Source organism: Hylobates moloch, unplaced genomic scaffold (assembly GCF_009828535.3).
Source record: "Hylobates moloch isolate HMO894 unplaced genomic scaffold, HMol_V3 SCAFFOLD_12, whole genome shotgun sequence".
In the NCBI taxonomy this organism is placed as follows: Eukaryota; Metazoa; Chordata; class Mammalia; order Primates; family Hylobatidae; genus Hylobates; species Hylobates moloch.
Window position 1 is genome coordinate 85164870 of NW_026652287.1, and position 14532 is coordinate 85179401.

A 14532-nucleotide genomic window follows, 5' to 3' on the forward strand; every position below is an offset into this window, starting at 1 on the left:
AATCGACATGAAGATGGAATTTTCAAGGGCTTGGCTTATATCAGGGAGGAAAATCTCTCTTAAAAGCCCTAAACATACTTTCTTTTAAATTCCATTGTCAACAACAATGTTGTACTAATACTTTTTGTTTATTGATTCTTCTTCTCCTCTGCTAGAGTGTATGCTACAGGGAAGCAGGGAGTTTAATTAAATATTCTAGGTACCTAGAACAATTCTCTGGCATATTGTCTATTATATATATTGGAGGAATTGATACATGGATGGATGGATGGATGAATATCGTCATCCTTTAGATGCATCAGGGCTAGGAAAGAGAGTATCTGACATTTTCTTGCTCCATAGTAAGAGGAAGGCTTTACCAACAAAGAAGCAGGATAGAAGATTGCCTATTTAGTAGACATTCAATATCTATCATATCTTCTCAGAGCTTTGCAAAATCCTGGCATTTATAAGCATTAAAAAATATAATTGCTCCATATGTTAAGTGTTTCATTTCAGGTGAAGTTTTCAAATAACACAATCAGAAGATGCAAGTTTCCACAGATCTAGCCTATATGAAGCCAATCCTGTAATTTCTTCATTCAAAAATATTTATGAGCCAGGTGCAATGGCTCATGTCTATAACCCCAGCAATTTGGGAGGTCGAGGTGGGAGAATTGCTTGAGCCCAGGACCTTGAGAGCAGCCTGAGCAACATAGTGGGACACTTACTCTACAAAAAATACAAAAATTAGCTAGGTGTGGTTCTGTGCACCTGTAGTCCCAGCTACTCAGGAGGCTGAGGTAGGAGGATCTATTGAGCTCAGGAGGTTCAGTCCTCAGTTAACTATAATCACACCACTGGACTTCAGCCTGGGCAACAGAGCAAGGCTCTGCTGCTAAGAGGCAATAAATAGATAATGGGATGTGGAAAAAATATATATATTGTGTTATAGATTATATACTATATTATATATAATATATATCCCTAAATTGCTATTTTCTGAATATAATAATTTTCATATATGTATGAATTTGAATTATAAGTGTATTTATGAAGAACATCTTTATGAAAAGTAATTTGGACTCAATTTTCTTCTCTTTAAAAGAGATTCGCAGCTTGGACCACATGAAGTCCAAGTATTATTTATTCACAGCATTTTAGTCTAGAAAGTGTATTTGAGAGAAATTGAGGAAAAGCATAAGGCCTGAAATTGTCAATAAAGCATTGTTTCATCATTCTTTTTCTCTTTCCACTAAGTTTTAGAAATTTATAGACTGGAAATAGCCTATAAAATTATGTCATTAGCTAGGAAAAACTGTTAACTAGGGAACGACTAATAAAGTATAATATAGCTCTCATTAAACTGGAATTATGAGGTAAAGAGTAATAAAAGATGATTAATACGCCGATTTAGGTTTTAAACATGGTGAGTGTGGTATCGATAAGAATATGTGTTTAGAGTTTGGGCAGTCTCATTCCTAGTCGTTGTTGGCTCTTTCCTAGCTTGTTTGAGGACTTAGTTAAATCATTTGCAACTCATATGTAAATTTAGCAGGTAAAGGCAGCCTGGCATACTGGAAAGAAATTTGGAGTAGACCATATCTAAATTTGAATTTCTTTTCTTACATATATGACCTTTGTAAACTTGAATAGGATATTTGAGGTCTGGTTTGTCCATGAAGAGAACGTTATGGTGAAAATTAGAAAGATATATATGTGTATTTTGGACTCATGAGAAGTGGGGCAAAAAGAAAAAACAGATATAAAGGAGATCAAGATTCCTTCTAGCTTTCAAATTCCATAATTCTGCAACTAGAACAATACAACTTTGTAGTCAACAATTTCCCAAATAGCAACAGAAACTATCATTTCTGATATTTTTCAGTATGAAAATCATGCTTGAAACTCAAACTTTTCTCTGTGCCAGAATACTTCTCAATGATTCTAGTCTTAAACATTGTTTAAATGGTCTCTAATTATTGTAGCTCAGCACAATCAACTGAGAGGGGAAAAACTTAATATTTTCTTTAAATGATTTTAAAGTAAAGATCAGAAGACTACATTATATGTGAGATATTACAGCTATTTTATAAAATCAAGTTGAATTTTAGAATGCTAAAACTCATACTAAAGCCCACAACCTCCACAGAAATAACCTATTTTAAGAATATTCTACTATGAATATTTAGTAGTTGATTTTTAATGTCCCAATCCATTTGCAAAGAAAAAGAAAAAAAAACAGTTTTCTATTGAAAAGTCAGTCCCTATCTCGTAGAATGGCATTTGAAAATGATATTTTAGTTAATCTATAGCTAGATGTTTACTTTTTAGGAAAATGTTGTTTGTAATTGAAAATTAAAGACGCTGAGGAAGAAGCTAGTTATAGACCTACAGATACAATGTAATTTAATGATTAGATTATTTTGAAGGTGGTTGTTAAAGTGTATGAAGTTTTTATACAAGTATGAAATTTTTTTGGGGGAAAAACAAAGGAGTAACATGCTAGCCAACCATCTTCTTTAAGAGAAATTTAAGTTTTTCAATTTATGGAATTCCGTGAAAGGTGACCTTGGTTGTAAATCTGATTAATTCTGATGAAGAATATTAAAGAGTCAGGCCTGAAATCTCTCCTGAAAAATAAAATAACAACGGTATATGTTTTGAAGAGAACTCTAGTATATTAATGGACCAAAATTTGGAGGAGACAGAAAGATTCCTTTTTTGAAGAGAAAGTTAATAATACTTTAAATTTACCCTTAAAAATCGTACCTTTGAAGTTATATATGGCCGTTTGATTCAACAAACTCCTATTGAGCACTATTATATATTGAGCACTATTATATATTGTTGATATAATTTCAAATTTAATTAAATAAGTTCTAAACATTAAAACCACAGGGCAGTCTCTGTACCTTATGATTACACTTAATATAAGTAAATGATACAGTTTTTTTAAGTAGAGCTTAAGTTTATTTTCAAAAATAAAAAAGGTAATGGGATTTCAAAAAGAAAACAATGTCTTACGTGAAATAGACTTTTTTTCTCTCTCTGAAAGCATTAATAATGAACGTCATCCAATTAAAAACGTGTAATGAATTGCAGCATTAATTTTTAAAGTTGGAGAACCTGCCTCTGGGGTCTTGAGTTGTCTCTTTCCATTCCTACAGCAAGGAGTGCTTGAGTGAGAAGGGTGTATTCTCCAAAGAAACACCACTAAACATAAGTACATGGTTCACTGTGGCCCATACGCCTTAGGAATTTATCTTTAGTAAATTACAGTTTGAGTAACTGCTGTTACTATTATCTAAGACTATTCCAAAATAGACTACTCACACAAGAATCATGCAATATTCTCAAATCTAGAAGTCCCTTATATATTTCAGGGAAGTATAGCTCTGGTACTGGACCAGCATCTGTTATTTAGAACCATCTAAGGAACCTTTCAACAGAAAGCATGTGGAGATATTCATACTTTATTGTCTCTTGCCAGCCAGAACCACAACATTCTCATTATAGTGTCTTTGCATTAAAGGAAGAGAAAATCATAGTAATGTGACATTTTCATGTTGCCAAGTTTCTTACTTGGATTATAAATTTACAGTTTTACATAAAATAGTAGGCCAAAGATGTAGACAGTTCAATAGATTAGACACACAAACACAAATGGACACACACACACACACAGAGAACTTTACTTCCTAATCCTTGCTGTGTTACCATTTATGACTACAAGTATAAATTATTTTGTTTTAATTTATGAATATACTAATCACTGATGCTTCATCAGTGAATTTACCTGCCCATTTCGTCATCTTGTTCTCCAAGCTTTCTGCTATCTATTTCTAATATATATCTGCTGATATAGTTTGGATGTGTGTCCCTGCTCACATCTCATTGAAATCTAATCCCCAGTGTGGGAAGTGGGGACTGAAAGGGAGATGATTCGATCACAGGGGAGGATTACTCATGGTTTAGCAGCATCCCCCATGGTACTGTCCTTGCAATAGTGAGTCAGTTCTTCTGAGATCTGGTCATTTAAAACTGTGTGGCACCCACCCCCTCTCTCTCTCTTGCTCCTTCTCTGGCCATGTCACGTGTGTGCTCTCCCTTTACCTTTGCCATGATTGTGAGCTTCTGGGGAGGCCTCAAGAAGCTCAGCAGATGCCATCATGCTTCCTGTACAGCCTGCAGAACCATGAGCCAATTAAACCTCTTTTCTTCATAAATTATGCAGTCTCAGGTATTTCTTTACAGCACTGTGAGAACAGACTAATACATCTTCTTTGACAAAAAGTTTTTCCAAAGCTCCATGATGTTTAACTAGCATTTTGAACATTTTAGGATCTCTGCTACTTCCTACTGGTCCCTTAGATTTCATAACTGAAATTTACAAATAAATTATTTCTACACTGGATGTTAGAAACATTTCACATTTACCTTAATTTTCTACTGCATATAGTGTTGAAAAAGTGAGTAAAAGTTATGTTTTATCATATCCCTGCTTGCATGTTTTTTAATATAGACTGCAACTATATGTAAAAAAGAAGAAATTTAGTTTTGTTTCATCTCTCCACTAATTAACTAGCATATTAATTTTACTTGTACATGGCCTTTACAAAATTCAAATAGTTATATAATTCTGATGTATTTTCCTCAGACACTATCTTAGAGAAAATGTCATTTAGAAGTCTCTAGTATTCTCAGTCTATTTTTGCAAGGTTCAAAGTAGTCACTACTCATTAATGTTTTATTAAAATATGTGTTCATGTAATATAATCAAAATCATTCAAATATGAATATTCTTTAAATAACTCCAGAACTTCTGGTAATGTCAAATTTATAAAGAACTTGAGGAGGGAACAGAAATTTAGCAAGATAAGTAAAGGACATGAAAGTGTGAATAAACCTTTTGATAAAATTTTTAAATTAGAAAAATCATGTTGGAGTTATATGTATATATATAATTTTATATATATAGAAATCTTTCTCTTCTAACTTATGAATTGAAAATAGTATTGTTTTTCACTGATGCCTTTTATTCATTTTTAGTTTCATAGGCCTTATTTCCAGGTAATATATATTGTTGAATAGCAAATGGATAATGAGGAAATATGGGCAATAAGCACATAATACTCTACTATAACTCCAGTGGATTTGATGATAAAAATGTAATTATTAAATGCAAAATAAATTTAAAAATATGTGAATTACAGTAATACTGTTAATTAACTGGCACATTTGTAAGTGATGCCATTCTACTTATAAACTCTTCTAATAAAATAATTACTTGATATCCACTATCTATGTCAATTGTTGCACAGTTTCACTGGAGAAGTCAACATTGACTTTCATATTTCCTGTTAAAATATTAAAACTTCAATCCCACTCTAGATTTATCTTTTTCCTAATATAAAAACAATAAAAAGGTAATATCTTATAAATAACTGTGGCCAATTTAAACTTTTTTGTTCTATACATAATGAAATCTGGGTCTTTTAAAATCCTCTTTTGCTTTTTATCTCAACTATTCAACTTGAAGTAATATATCAGTAATGAACTTATAGCAACATTTCATGGAATTATTTTTATTATTATTATCACTTTATGGTCAGCAAGAGTTATTCTCTAGCAATGTAAAAAATTTACATTTTAAGAGTCTTTTAAATTATTGTTTAAACCATTAAGTCTGATTCTTGGACTGAAATTTTTGGCCAGGAACTTTAAGACACAAATTTGTTAGGTGTTGATATTTTGTTCCTGAACCCAGACAATTAATTACAGAAAAACATTAACACTTAAACCCTTAAAATAGTCTACTAACTAGACCTAGAAGATGAAAATTAATTGCTGTTACTCCAAGAGCACATTTACATGGTTAGTGGACTCATCTAATATGGATTAATTTTAAAATCTACTTTTTAGGAGAGTAAACACATAATAGTTATTGATTTACTGTCTTTTAACAATTTGTTACTATCCTAAGTAACAACATTCTAAGACAGTTAAATGAGTCAACAATTATTGCAGGCACAGTTAAATATAACAGTTATTAGTAACTACAGAATAATGTTTACAGAGCTAAGACAGTAGCTAGTTTCAACAGCAATTGACAGTATCCAAAAAAAGACAAATTTCATCTGTATTTTGTAAAAGAGCTAGTTGTACATGTGTTAGCTACATTTATTCTTTGTTAAAAATTTAACGTTTTTTGACGACAGGATCCATGCATGCTCTATTGATAATACATTAAAGCATGATGTTTCTAACTGTAATATTTTAGTTCTTATCCATTTATATGATCATTTTCTTTCTTAAATTGTTTGACTTGTATTTTTGTTATTATTTTTTTCTTTCAAACCAATTTTTCACACTAGCTAATGTGCAAAAATAAATGGATATGGTTAAATATGAAATGCATTTGTTGAATGAATGAAACTGGAGTGAAATAACATAATAAATCCTCAGGCTAGTTATGTTTATTGTTGCCAAATGTCTCCCTGCTAAGAACTAATAAGTATGAAAAGGGATAATGAAAGTTTCCATGAAAAATTTTTGGGAGATCTATTCACAAGTCTTCACTATCTGGGAATGTGGAAATAAGTATTTGTTTTATACAAGTTCCATATGAAGATGGTAAAGATGAAATTAAGAAAATAGAGTCAAATAGAAAGCAACTACAGTATGACAGTTTCTAATATTATGTGGCTCACAGAAGAAAATTAACAGGAAAGTTCCACTGAAAGAAATGCGTGTTGAATCACTATGTAAATAGAAGAAAGATTTTAAATTAAAATTTTCAAAGACTCAAAGTGATCTTGAAAATCTAATTTGAGTTTTAAATGTTTATATTCTAAAATAAATAGCTCAATAATAAGCATTTTGGAATTTACTTAAAATTCCTATTTTGCTAAAAATTTACTTTAGCAAAATTAATATGGGAAAATATGGGGTGAGAGAAGATAATTAGAGGCTGAAATGTAATATATATGTATAATATATATTATATAAATATATAAAAATATATAGTATATATATTTTATATATATATAGTATATATATATTATATATATATAAAAAGACTGGTTTCAAAGGAACATGCATATCCATCAAGATCCATAAAAAAAGATACTCTCAACTATAAGCATCACTTATGCCATTGTTCTTTAATTACAAATATTTGTAGACGCTTCGTTGTAAATATAATGAAACTGAATGGAGCCCTGAAGAGGACATTTAAAAATAAAAAATGATTGTGGAGTTTGGGAATAGACCTTTCCCAAACTAACAAAATAAACAGGACTTATATGACCTGATTTTCAGAATTCCTTTAAAACTGTGTGCAGTAGAAAATGTGGGACCTAGATAGCTTATGGGTTGTTAAATTGCATTCTTAACTGTTTATTGGATTACGCTTTTGATTATCCAGTCAATTTAAAAGTTTAAACACCCAATAGGTATCAACTATTTCAGTGGGAAACCAGAAAACCACAATAACCAGCATTACATGGAGTAGTTATCAATGGAAAGATGGGTTTTAGTTAATTTACAGGCCACGTGAGGAAAAGTAAATTTAGTTCTGAAACAAATCACAAAACCCTTTTAGATTTTATAACTAGAAACCACTCACTCAAAGAATTTGAAAAACCCTCCAAGAAAAAAGTATGAAAACAATGTAAGAATGACAGATTTTAGTGAAGACTTTTTTTTTAGCACATTTTTAGCGCCACATTCAAGCCATCATTTTGCAAACACAGCCGCGTGGCATCTTTAAGAAAAAATCCACACACTGGTATGTTAAAAATAAAACCTGGGAAAACAGTGCATATTATAAGGCAGCCTCAAAGATTCAAATGTAAAATATGCATGGTAGATACTATAAAAGGTAAATAAACAGGCAAAATACAGGAGTTAAAAAAAACTATGCATTTATCAAAATGAGATTCCCAACCCAATGTGATATGTATTAGCTTTAACAGTCATTGTGAATTGTTTTTTCAAAATAAATATACACAGATAAAAAATGTGTTACTCACATGTTGTTTTTTTTTAAACATTTTGATTATTAACACCAGTAATAATGCTAGTAACAAATACTGTGGATATTTTTGTGACTATGAAGAGTACCAAACATAAGTGATTTTCATATTTATATGGCACTTAAATTTATATGAGTAAGAAGAATAAATGTGTCATGGTTCAACTGGGATTTGGAGAAACAAAAGTTTTATTAATTTTTTATAATGTATAAAAAATACTTTTATTCACTGAAAAAGCTAAAAAGCAATCTCGAAAACAAGAAAAATTACAACATTACATTGAGGAAATCCAAATACGGTATAAACAACCTGTTCAATATTTTTTATTTTCAGTGTTAGACTTTATCTACCTAAAGTTCACTATAAATGATTATTATAATTCAAGCTTGGACACAGCAGTAACCTTACAAAGCAACTGTTATTTGAATATTGTAGTATCTACCTCAACCCCAAATTTGCCCAACGTAACTCATTCACAGCACTTAAGTTGATGTAAACGCTTTGCTGCTAAAAATTGGTTCTGGTCACTTTCATTAAAATGTTTAAATTTTTTTCTCCATGCTTTACTTATGCTGTATCTGCTGTTAAGTAATAAAATATGGAAAGGATTTTGAAATAATTTCTATATCCAGACACATAATGTTGGGTATATCAATGAAAATGCAATGATGTATTACTATACATCATGAAATTCTTATTTTGACCTGTTAAACGGTTTTTTATACATACCAGGAGAGTCATTCAAAGCATTTTACATATTAAATTACTTATCAAAACACAGCATATATATAGACGTTGACATTTTTTAAAGAACCAAGGATTTAACAATAAAATATTTAAAGGACCAGAACAAATCTTGAGCAGAACACAGATTATGTGGCAAAGAAGTGACTTCTTGAAAAATAGAGCATAATCATCAAGACATAGTTTCAGCACTTGTATAAGCAATTGATTAGTTGATTTATATGCTCACCTGCAAATGTGCAGCAGATTGTTGTTAAACATAAAATCTATAACAATAATGTTGCAGAAAAGGGAAAACAATTGTCAAAGATTTGTTAGTCGTACATATTTTTGTTCTAGGAATCCATCAGTAGGTTTAGCTCCAATATCAATATTTTGAGGCAAGAGTCTCTTGCTATTTTATTTTCATATGGGTAATTTTAGTATGATTATCCATTGACCATATTAAATTGCTTCTTTTTATGTTTTTTCATTTCTGGAGTAATCGTAGGACAAAGTAATGACTTTGCAATGAATGCCAATATGTGATTCTCTCAGAGATGTTATTTTACTCCTCAATTTATTCTCTATATATTTAGTGATTCGGGAATTTATATGATAACAAAAACTCTCACTTAATGCAATGAGAGAATAAGCTATATAGATTACTGCTCAAATTGTTAATTTACACATAGCAGAACAATATAACTCAAGCTTTTAATCACACCTAAAGTATTATTTGGACAAAACATTATATATTCACTTAAGTGTTTGTTAAAGACTCATTTTCTATAGCATTTTCATTCCACTTCAAAATTGCTATAAAGCTGTCTTGTAATATTACACAATGTGCTTTTTAAATTGTAATTATTATTTGCTTAAGGAATTATACCAAGCAATGAAAAGTTTACAAACTGTTTTTAAAATATAGGTTTACATTGTGAATAAGTACAAAAAGATGTAAAGATTCATCAGCAGCTTCAAATACAACATAATAATATTGGGGGGAAATGTACCATCTGGTAAATTTCTGTCAATAGAAAAGTCCCTTAAAATGTAGAAACACTGTTAAGAATAAAAGTTTGATTTAAAGAAAAGCTGGGCTTTAATGCAGTTCAGTCTATTTCATTTTGAAATATTTTAGAAGCATATGAAATTATCTATATGTGTTTCAATACTTTATACAAAAAGTACTACCCTCCTTACATGTTACTTTTCATGGTGGTTAAAAAAAAAAAAAAAAAAAAAAGCTTATATTAAGAATAAAACCCTTTGCATGCCTTTAGTCCCAGCTTCTGGGAAGGCTGAGGTAAGATGAGAGGATCACTTGAGCCCAGCAGGAGGCTTTGGTGAGCTGAGATTCAAGTCATACACTGCACTCCAGCCTGGGTGACTATAAAACACTGTATCAAAAAATAAATAAAATGAAGAAAGCCCTGAAGACATCGTTACACTAAGGTAGTTTTATCAAGAATATTAGCTAACAAGAAATTATGTTATTGAATTAAATTTTAAAATACATACTTCTACTTATTACCTTGAATAATGCTTGGAAGGCACTTGACTTAGCTTACTGTAGTGGAACAAAATGTTTGTATTAGTCGTTTGTGAAAATCTGCTTACTGTTTTATTAATCTCTTTTTTATCTTAAATAAATACATCAAAATTGGAAGTTATTTCATTAGTTCATTACTCAGACACCCTTCTCCCTCTACCCCCACCCGTGGCCCCAGCATTCTCCCTATTTAATGTGTTCTTATAAATACATATTCGATATCCAGGAAATAGTTATATGTACAAACAATTTTTACTGCTGAGGCAAGATGAGGGTTTACTATTACTTTTATTGTTTTTTAAAATGGACCAAAGTAGACATTCCATTCTGTTATCTGGGAAAAAAATAGCAAGCTATATGTTTCCAATGTATAAATAGTAAGTAGAAGGAGGAGAAGTTTTTAAGACACTTTCTTAATGCATTTTAGGTCAATAGTTTATCATCTAAGAAACTCTTGCTTCTACGCTTAGTAATGTTTCTGTTGCTTGAAAGAGTTCTTGCACTTTCTTGAAGGACTACTGACTGATTTATAGGGAGTAGCTCAGCGTAGAATGAATCTGGATAACATGTGGAAGTCAACTTCAGTTGGCATCTCTCTTAGTTGTTAGTCTCTCTACTGAGATTTGCCTTCACAAGTGCCAACCATGAAGGTCTCTAAATTCCTGAGCCATGATCTGTCTCTAGCTCCGTTACAGACTAGTGTCTGTAGACATGAGCATTAGTCTCTATTGTATCCTGCATGTCCTGTACTTAATCATTAGCCTTTAACTTTATCCCTGCTTTTTAGTGCTATTCTCTTGGTGGAATAAAAGTAAAATATATTCCCTCTATGGAGGTTCATTAACTCCTTTGAATTTGTTTTCCTAATCATAATTTTAAGATTAAAAACCAAAATTCAGTATTCTTCATTTAAAGAGCTTTTAAACGTAAAATGAACATTTACAATCAATATTCACCATCATGTTGCCTCAAATTTGAAATTACAGACCAATTTCCTCAAATGGCCTAATGTTTGCTGACTCTTCTATTTGAATTTATATTTTTTAAATATTTAAAATTTTAGTTGGAAAAGTGTTAATCTCAAGAAACATTCTGTTTTTTTTTTCTTCTCTCTAACCTTACTTAAGCACGAAATCATCACAGTGGAGAATCATGTAGTTTCAACCTTTGCCTCAAGCCAGTACTGAGGAAGCCCTGGAATGCCTCACTCTGCTACTTTCCAAACCCTTTCCTCACAGATACAGCCCTGTGCTCCTGCTTAATCCTAAGGGAGTTTAAAGCAGAGGATCATAATTTTTTTTGTTGTTTATTTATTTATTTTTGAGACGGAGTTTGGCTCATGTTGCCCAGGCTGGAGTGCAATGGCGCGATCTCGGCTCACCGCAACCCTCCGCCTCCTGGGTTCAAGTGATTCCCCTGCCTCAGCCTCCCGAGTAGCTGGGATTACAGGCATGCACCACCACGCCTGGCTAATTTTCTATTTTTGATAGAGACAGGGTTTCGCCATGTAGGTCAGGCTGGTCTCGAACTCCTGACCTCAGGTGATCCGCCAGCCTCGGTCTCCCAGTGCTGGGATTACAGGCGTGAGCCACTGCGCCTGGCCATAATTCTTTAATAGTATTCTTGATATGGCATCCTGGGGTCTTACTGAGTAAACACTCTGAATCCACGAACTATTCTTAGGACTATTGTTTTTAACCTCTCAAAGTTTTTATTACATATAAACAATAATTTCTTCCATTTTATAACACCTGTGTACAAAGCAGTCTGATCTTACTACCATTTACAACATAATCAGAAAGGCAGTCTTCACAATAATCCTGATGTGCATATATTATTTCTCTCATTTATAAAACTGGTAGAAAGACTGTTACCTGTCCAGAGTCACAAAGCTCTATTTTAGGTAGCCAGAGTAAAACTCATGAATATCTTGATATTCTAGATCTAATATACTTTCCATTTTACCAAAAACTCCTTTTTCTAAAAAGACCTTCATTCAACGGGACTATTTATAAGACAAATGTTAACATGTTTTATTATAATAATATAAATAATTATAGCAATTTAAACTATGAAAATATAAACAAATATAAATACCTTAAAACTAAGATTTGTCATTTTATAGTTGTGAAATACCAACAATATTTGAATCTGTAGATAGAAGGAAACTATTATATCTATTTAATATTTTTAGTACCCTCCTTCTATTTAACCTAAACACATTTTATACCAATCTTGATTATACAGTATTCCTTTGTAAACAAAAATAAGCTCAACAAAGATACGTCTGTTAAACTGCAAGATCATAGACTTTTCAATTGCATGTTTTCGACTTAAATATATTTCTTACTTTAAAATATAATGTATTTGGTTCATATTCAGTGAAAGTGTACATTTAATATCACTGTCTAGGTTGTTCAGTTAAGGGAATACCAATATCGCCAATAATAACAAATACAAGACCTTCTAGAAAAGAACGTATATCATTCCGAGACAATCCTGTACAACTCAGTGGTGGATGGGGAAGTGGCAAAAAGAAGGTGAACATTTCCAACTAATCCTTAAGGCTTCAGCATTCAAAACACGTGGCAAACTGTTTCATGAAGTCTGGATATCTAGTCATGTTACCAATTGGATACAAGGTTTTAGAGTCCTATATTTAATTTGGTTTATTATACATATTTCACAAGTTTGTCTTCTAGTGGAGCAATCTTATTTCTCATCTGTAAAATGTAGTTTTGCATTTCTTCCTGTGTTCATGCGAAATGGCCTCCAGAAAATTCTTGAGATATTGTAATGGAACTTGCATATCCAGTTCTTTTAGTTTTAATTTTTATGACACATGTATTCAAGATAGCTTTTGTTACCAATAATAAATATTAATGCTATACACATAAAGAGAATGTAACTGTCTTACTGATGCTGTTTAATGTAGCAATAATGATTAATATATTAATAAACTTTATTCTATTAGATTATTGTAATTGAGTATTTCAAAGATAAATTAATACATGGAATAACAAACAGTGAGAAAGGCCTTTATTTTTTAATTTTAAATTATCTTAAATGGATTAGAGAGGAATGATAAAATGTATAGTCAGTTTAAATTAAAATAGAAATTTAAGTAATTATTGGTTGGATAATTGGATATTTTATCTGTAATGACAGGTGCTTATTACCCTTATTTATAGAGGTAGATGCTAATTTTGGTTCATTAACATGATTATACTAATTCAAGAAATACTTTATCATTTTAATTTTTCATTAAGGTACATTAAAATTGTCATTTAAAAGTACTTTTTCAAAGTTCAACTTACTATTTTGTAATATTAACCTATTTTCTAAAATTACAGACCCATTTTATTAAAGTCTTACTATTCTGTGATTAATGTTCTACCATATCTTAGTAAATTTACAAAATGCTGTGTTTACACTTAGTTCTCATAGATCTGTTACTCTCCTGAGTCTGGAAATTTTTTCATAAAGCTAAATTCATAGTATTTCAGTTACTTTCCATAGCTGTGTTGCTCAATAATAGCATCCAGTGAACTTTAGTGTTTTTTTTTGTTTTTCGTGTATTTTATTAAAATATTTCATCTAAAGATGACTGAAGAGATATAGAGATATTTGTATTAATTTGTATCCCCCATCTACTTTTGGATCCCTATTGCATTGCAAACCTATAAATCTCTTTTAACTTGATTGAGATAGAAACGTTAATGAGACTTGAGCTGTCAATCAATAAAGAAGATGCAGATTCATATGTGGTGTCCTAGAATTTCCACTCCATGTATAGTTGGAACTACATCAAGATCAGCTTTAATCTATAATTTCCTTATTCTGTAACCTGTGTAATTGTTCCATAATATTAACTTTGAGGATGATGAATGGTGCTGATGCTCCTAAATTTGTAGGTAATGATTGATATATATGTCAATAAAATACTTTCCTAATTATGGTGTCAAATTGGAAGTTTTTTTATAGTGCTGTTTATTGTGTTCAGCCTTGACATTATTATCTTTAAAAAATTCTTTCAATGCTCAAACTTATCCTTTTGTAGCACTACTTTATTTGTGTTGATGGAAATAGAAAAGTTAAACTGAAATTTTAAAAATTGGATAAAACATGAAAGGAATCAAATCAAGAAATATTCTTTCTCCTGTTTCCTTGAGTCAACATTTTAACTAATATTTGTTTTTAAGATTCAGGGAGGTAAAAATATGAGCCTTTCTCTTC